Here is a 6,480-nt window from a genome sequence, read left to right on the forward strand (position 1 = left end):
GAGCTTAATTTCACCAGATAAATGTTATTAAGTGAAGCTAGTATACATTAAACTTAAATTTTGATTTGTTTAGTTTAGACTTAAATAAACTATGATTCTGGTTGAATTCAATTGAATTAATGAGAAATACAGCTGTGATCCCCAATATTTGGCTTGTGTGCCAAATTGGTTTCCAATATTTTGACCAAAACAAATTTAGTCACCAAAGTTTTTAATTTTAGGCAGATTTAGGACGACAAAAGGAAATTGTTTTAACGCTGCATTTTTGGTCCCTAATGTTTTTATTTTGAATCATATATTTTTCTAAATTTTAAATAATGATATTAAGGATTTTATCATTAATTGAGATGCAAATTAGAATGAAATAGTATTAAATGAGTAATAAGAATTCTAATTAAACTTCTTTTCTTCTTTTTTATTTTATTTATTCATGCTATTAATATACCATATGTTTCTTTTCTTTTGAATAGTTAGTAATATACGTATATTATTGTTTCTCACTATTAATAATTAATTGATAATCAGTATTATTATTTATAATTATAATTATAATTAAAAAATTAATTAAATATTCCTTTAAAATATAATGAATATATACTTTTTGTAAATTAAATTGATCTTTTTTTGGCATTTTAATAGGTTATCAATTGATTTTGAAATAAATTTGGCATTTTTACACATTATATATAACATTAAATTATAATCAAGGTACATAAATATTAAAATAAATACATTAAAAATACAATGTTGGAACCTTATATTTTAATTACCAAGAAAGACAACAAAAACTAAAAGATAGTTTTCTTAAGAATTTCTAAAATTACTTCATATTTATACCTACCTTCACTAGTTTCTATAAGTACAATGCCTAACATTTAATTAAGTTTTTAATTATCATTAGAAATAAAATGATAAAACTCATTATCAATTAATTACTAATAGTGTAAAACAATAATATACATATACACTAAAATGTCTATAAATTAATTCCTTTGGGACCATAGAAATTCTATTAATTTAAAGAGGTATTAATTAATCGATAAATTAATAATTTATGAATATGTCGAATATACTTATAATTATATCTAAAGAATATTAATCAATCCATATATACTTGATTTGTAAGTATAATTTAATTCTATTAATATCTACATAATCGATATCATTTTTGTATTATCAAGATGCCAAAAAGATTTAGGAATACTAAGTAATAGATGACAAAAAGATAGATGCCCACATGCATGTCGGATGCTCTCTATTATATTCACTCACATAATGCTTTATGCATTTGATCAGTCATGGTTGATTTTGGACGATATTCAGTTAGATTTAAGTTTTAAGAAAAAACAAGTAACAATAGACTTATATTTTAGGAAAATGTAATATGAAATTTTAGTTAATTATTAATTTATTATATGAATGGGACCAAACGACTATATAAGGTTTTCAAAAAATTACTATCTTATTATTTTATCAAAATTATTAATTTAGCTTGTTAGCCTAAGTAGGGACTAACAAAATTATTATTTAATAGAAGTTATTAATTTATCGAATATTATTTTTTGACTTTCAATGTAAACCTCTGATATTTGTGTGTGTATGTATATGTGTGTGTATATGTGTGTGTCTATATATATATGTATGTATGTATGTATGTATTCTTTATAAACTTTGCTACAAGAACCTGGATAAATAGTCATTTAACTAGCCATTAGTATCCACGTTATTTCATGTATTGTTGGTAAATTTCATTCAATTGCACTTACACCCATTGAATTTTACTAATTCTTAATAGCTTTTCATAGTTTGTCATTTCTTTGTTAATACAACTTGGCAAGTAGTATGAAGGGCAAATCTGGTACAAATTTCTCATCTCACTCCTTACAAAAAAAAATTTAATGGTAACTTTTCTGGTATGGACTGAATGTGCAACACAAACCTTATGTTCAAGGGTGGTAAGTGCTATTTTCTAAACTACAAGGGAGGTGAGTGCTAGTGTAAGAAACCTCAGGGAAGGTTTATGCAATTTCCCACACTGAACACTGTGGAGGGTGTGTTTTATTGGAACTCCGCAGTGAAACAAATGTGTGTGTAGAATTAAGGGATGGACCTCTGCTGGCAAAGTCCCTTGACATCTCTCAAATTGAAGCTGAAGTTGATGTAGAAACTGTCCTATCTTCAATGCTGACATAAATATGCTGCTTTTCTTGTGGACCGTCGGCGCCTGATTTCATCCTTCGAAGGGGTCCACCTCAACCACATGTTTACAGAGAAGGAAACCACGCGGCTGATGCTTCAGCAAAGTTAGGTTGTGATCAAACTGTTTCTTTTGTCTTGCATTTTGTTTGGCCTCCAGAAATTATCTCTATTCTGGATAGAGACATTAGGGCCGTGAGTACCCCACCCCATGTTTTGTAATTGAGTAACTTTAATCTTAATTCAATTTCTTTTATTATCAAATAAAAAAAAAAGAAGGAAATGATGTAATTTCAGTAACGACTAAATTAAAAATACAAAAGAAAACAGGACAATGCATTCTTTTTGTTTTTTTTAATCAAGCAACGCAAAATATATTAAAAGAAGCAAGATTACAAACGTATGTCAGATAGGATGGATCTGACAGTACTAATAGAAATCTGGGCAGAATGTGCACTATGGATACTGATCAGTGTTTATATTGTGCAAAAGTGTATGAGATAGTTCCTTCTTATCTGGATTCATTTCTGTTCTTTTCCAAGTAATCTACAGACTTCTGTAGATAACTGTTGTGCAAATCCTGATCTCCAAATATTGCACCAATTTCTTTAGCTTTGTCCTTGAAGACTTTACCTTCATTTTCCACCATAACCAACCTTACCGAGTTGGCAACCGAGTCGCTCGTGTACGATCCATCTACATCATTTCTTGGTATTTCTATCCCCACCTGGTTCTCCTCTAGCACCCTAGCAATCAACCCCGTGTCTATGACAAACGGCAGCATAATGAGCGGATGACAAAACATGAGCCCCTCTACACTCGAACCCCACCCGCAGTGAGTCAGGAATCCACCCACTGAATCATGACTCAGTATGTTAAGCTGAGGTGCCCAATTCTTCCAAACAATACCCCTTCCCTTGACTCTATCTTCAAACCCCCCTGGCAGACCAGATGGATTCCTTAGAGCCCAAAAAAATGGTACCCCGGATAACTCGAGCCCCAGAGCTAGCTCACTGAGTTGGAGTTGATTCAGTGATACTCACTCCCAAGTGCCACATAAACCACTGAGCCTTTACCTTGACCATCAAGCCAATCCTTGATTGCAATCCATGACTCATTGTTCTCCAGGCTGCTTTTTTCCACCGGGGGTGGCATTAATCCCACCGGTATTAAAGGCCGTGGTTGCAAATCTTCAACCAACTTCAACCACTGGCCTTCAAACTCGTGGCAATATCTCATCAATATAACATCTGCACCCTTTATAACCGATCCAACCCGATGCAAATCCGATACACCCGATCCATCTAGGTTCCTAGATTCCAACATCCATCTACTCTCGTGTAACTTAAAAGCCACTTTACTCTCGAATGGGATCCACTTTGGTGGAACCGTAAAATCCTCGACCTTAGTTCTGGGATCAGTACCCGTGATCAGTACTTCAAAAGGGGGTGCCAAGAATGCCATAGAGAAAGCGCTATAAATAGAAAAGAATGATTTAGATATGTTGAGCTTAGCTGCGATGGGAGGTAACCAATATGGGGCAAAGTCGTAAATGATCCAGTCCGGAGCTGAGTATTCCAAGAAACGAGTCAACTCAGGCTCAAGTCCGTCGTAGGCTTTCTTGAGAACGGCAACATCAAGACCACCGAGGTCTACGGTGGCCTCCACATTTTCCGGAAGCCCATCAACTCGGGGAAGTGGGATTTTTACATAGGTAATAGAAGAAGCAAACTCTAGGGGGATTTTAGGGAGGCGATCGACGTTTTTAGGGGTGGAAATGAAGCTAACTTTGTGACCCCTTTGAGCAATGAATTTGGAGAGATCTAGAAAAGGGATGAAATGGCCGAAGGCTAACCAAGGAAACATGACAACATGTAAGCTGCCGGATTTGCCTGCCATGAAATAGGATTGGAATTTTAGCTCTATGATTTTTCTCCTTGCCTACAGCTTTTCTTGAGGTGTTGACATATATACGATCACGGTCGCAATTGATTTCGTTTTTCTATCGTATCGTCGCCGGTCCATGAGCCAAATTCACGGATTGACTCGAGTAACTTTTGAGCAGAATCGAATTTAAAATACTTAATCCAAGTATTTTTATTCCTTTCATTATGTAGGATTAGGAGCCTAACAGTTAGCTCAAGTATTTTTATTCCTTTCCTTAATTTGCACTTAAGGACTTTGTCTTATACGAAGATTACTCGGTTATTGCCTATTGGTGGTGTCTGTCAATCACATCAAGTGAAAAACAAAGTCGGATAGCAATTTTGTGCATTTTACATATCGCGTAATTTTATTTATATGCGATGTAATTTTTATTTGCATGACGTGTAACTTTAGAATAAATTTTTATAAATCTACACATGTTATTAAAAATGAGATAAAAAAAATGATTCGAATCGTCAAATTCTGATTGTGCACTGTTAAGGACGATCCTTCTGATAAATGTCCTGTCCGTCCCCAACAAAGTCATAGCTCATGGTGAATAATTGGGAGTAGTTGTGGTATTTACCATGCCAAACTGGGATACCTTTATGGTGGGAACCTGCCTATGGTAGGAAGACGGAGACGTTAAATTGTTGTACAGCGCGTGGAGAGGATATATACGAGAACCGTCTGCGGATGCAACCAAAAAAGCACACTGACTTCCGTACGAGTTGGGGCAGGAAGTGTTTTTGCATGTTAAAACCAGAGGCATTTATGTATTTGTAAATGTACCCATTACGACTGGAAAAATGTTGCAAATGCCTTGGACAAAAAATGTGCATAAAGAAGGTACCGAAATTTTAAGAAATAATAAATGATTATCGCACACGCGTGGGGGATAATAATTTGGAAGAAGGAAAAGTGGAGGTAAACGAAAGGATTCAAGCCTTCATTATATTTATATACATATATAAATTTAGTGACCAAGTGTTCAGCTTAAGCATCCGGGAAAATGGTCCCATGACTATCGTTATGGTAAAAAAACTTATTATAATAGGTTATAATAAATTTAGCAACCATTTGATTACCTGTTGGACTTATCCACTTGAATAGGATTATGCGTAAAAATAAGGAAGTAAGTTTGTCATCTAAAATAGTAAGTTAACGTAATAAACTAGTAATTTTTGCAGCCCAAAACGTGAATTGAAAGTATTACGAAACATACTTTTTAAAGAGATAAATTACAATTTTTATCCTCAATATACTTTTGAGGGAGTAAGTTTATTTGAAGTAATAGTATGTTTTTATACATAAATAATCATTTTTACTTATAACATAGTAAATTTGATTAATGACAAAAACATGCTAATTTATGGCAAAAATTCTCTATTATGCTTAAAAAACTTATGCCAAGCCCATATTTTATTGTTATTTAAAATAACACTAAAATGTTTTATTAATGATTAAAACTGAGTACCTTACTTAGTAAGTAATGTTAATATACTTGTATAAATACTTGATTGTATGTGAAAAAATTAGTATTTTTTAAATTTATACATAATTAAATTTTTTCTGTTGTAGTTTAAAAATAAGTAAACGAAATTTTTTTTGCACAGAGCACCAAAATCCACAAGTCAAAATAGTTGGTCTGAAAGGGAAAGATACAGCTGAATAGCATTGTTTAAAGTACCAAATAAATAGATGTAAAATGCTGGTTAAAAACTGGTACTTTGACATATAATAAAGGAAAGTCATAAAAATCAGGCCATTTATGGAAAAAGGTTTCATTAATAAAAATTCCAACTCTTCACGGCTTTCTTACCAGTCCTCCAAAGCATGAGCAAAGTGCCAATAATTGAAATAGTAATCTTTTCGATTTATACAGAATTAATTTATTTTTTGCAAATTAAAAAAAAATAATTGAAATTTTTTATCAGAAAGCACATAAGTCAAAAGGATTGGTCTAAAAGCGAAAGGAATAGCAGATATGTACAGTACTTGTATTTCACGTTCGAAGGACTACAGTGCTGTTTTTGACAATATCCCGAAAAATATGCAATGCAAACGGAACCGATTCTTCATTATTTAAAATACCAAATCTGTGATTGTATTTTAACTGTTATCCATTGGTATTCTAAAGTATCATTTTTTCATCCAATACCACCTCTTTAACACCCGTTTTCCCTTAAAAATTTATTTATTGGATGAAAAAAAATAAACCTTTTATGCAATAAAACACTAGCTCTTTATGCCTTTCCTCCATTATAAGAACAGAGTACTCATTTTTCCCTAAAAAATTAATGGATAAAATAAAATAAAATAAAAACCGATTTTAGGTTAAAACACTAGTTTTTTATG

General features: G+C 32.5%; 1 pseudogene; it reads right to left on the reverse strand.

The window, feature by feature from the left end:
* Positions 1-2,504: 2,504 nt before the first annotated feature.
* LOC113751724 lies at positions 2,505-4,336 on the reverse strand (annotated as a pseudogene).
* Between the last annotated feature and the right edge of the window lie 2,144 nt (positions 4,337-6,480).

The sequence above is a fragment of the Coffea eugenioides genome, chromosome 11 (genome assembly GCF_003713205.1).
Source record: "Coffea eugenioides isolate CCC68of chromosome 11, Ceug_1.0, whole genome shotgun sequence".
Lineage (NCBI taxonomy): Eukaryota > Viridiplantae > Streptophyta > Magnoliopsida > Gentianales > Rubiaceae > Coffea > Coffea eugenioides.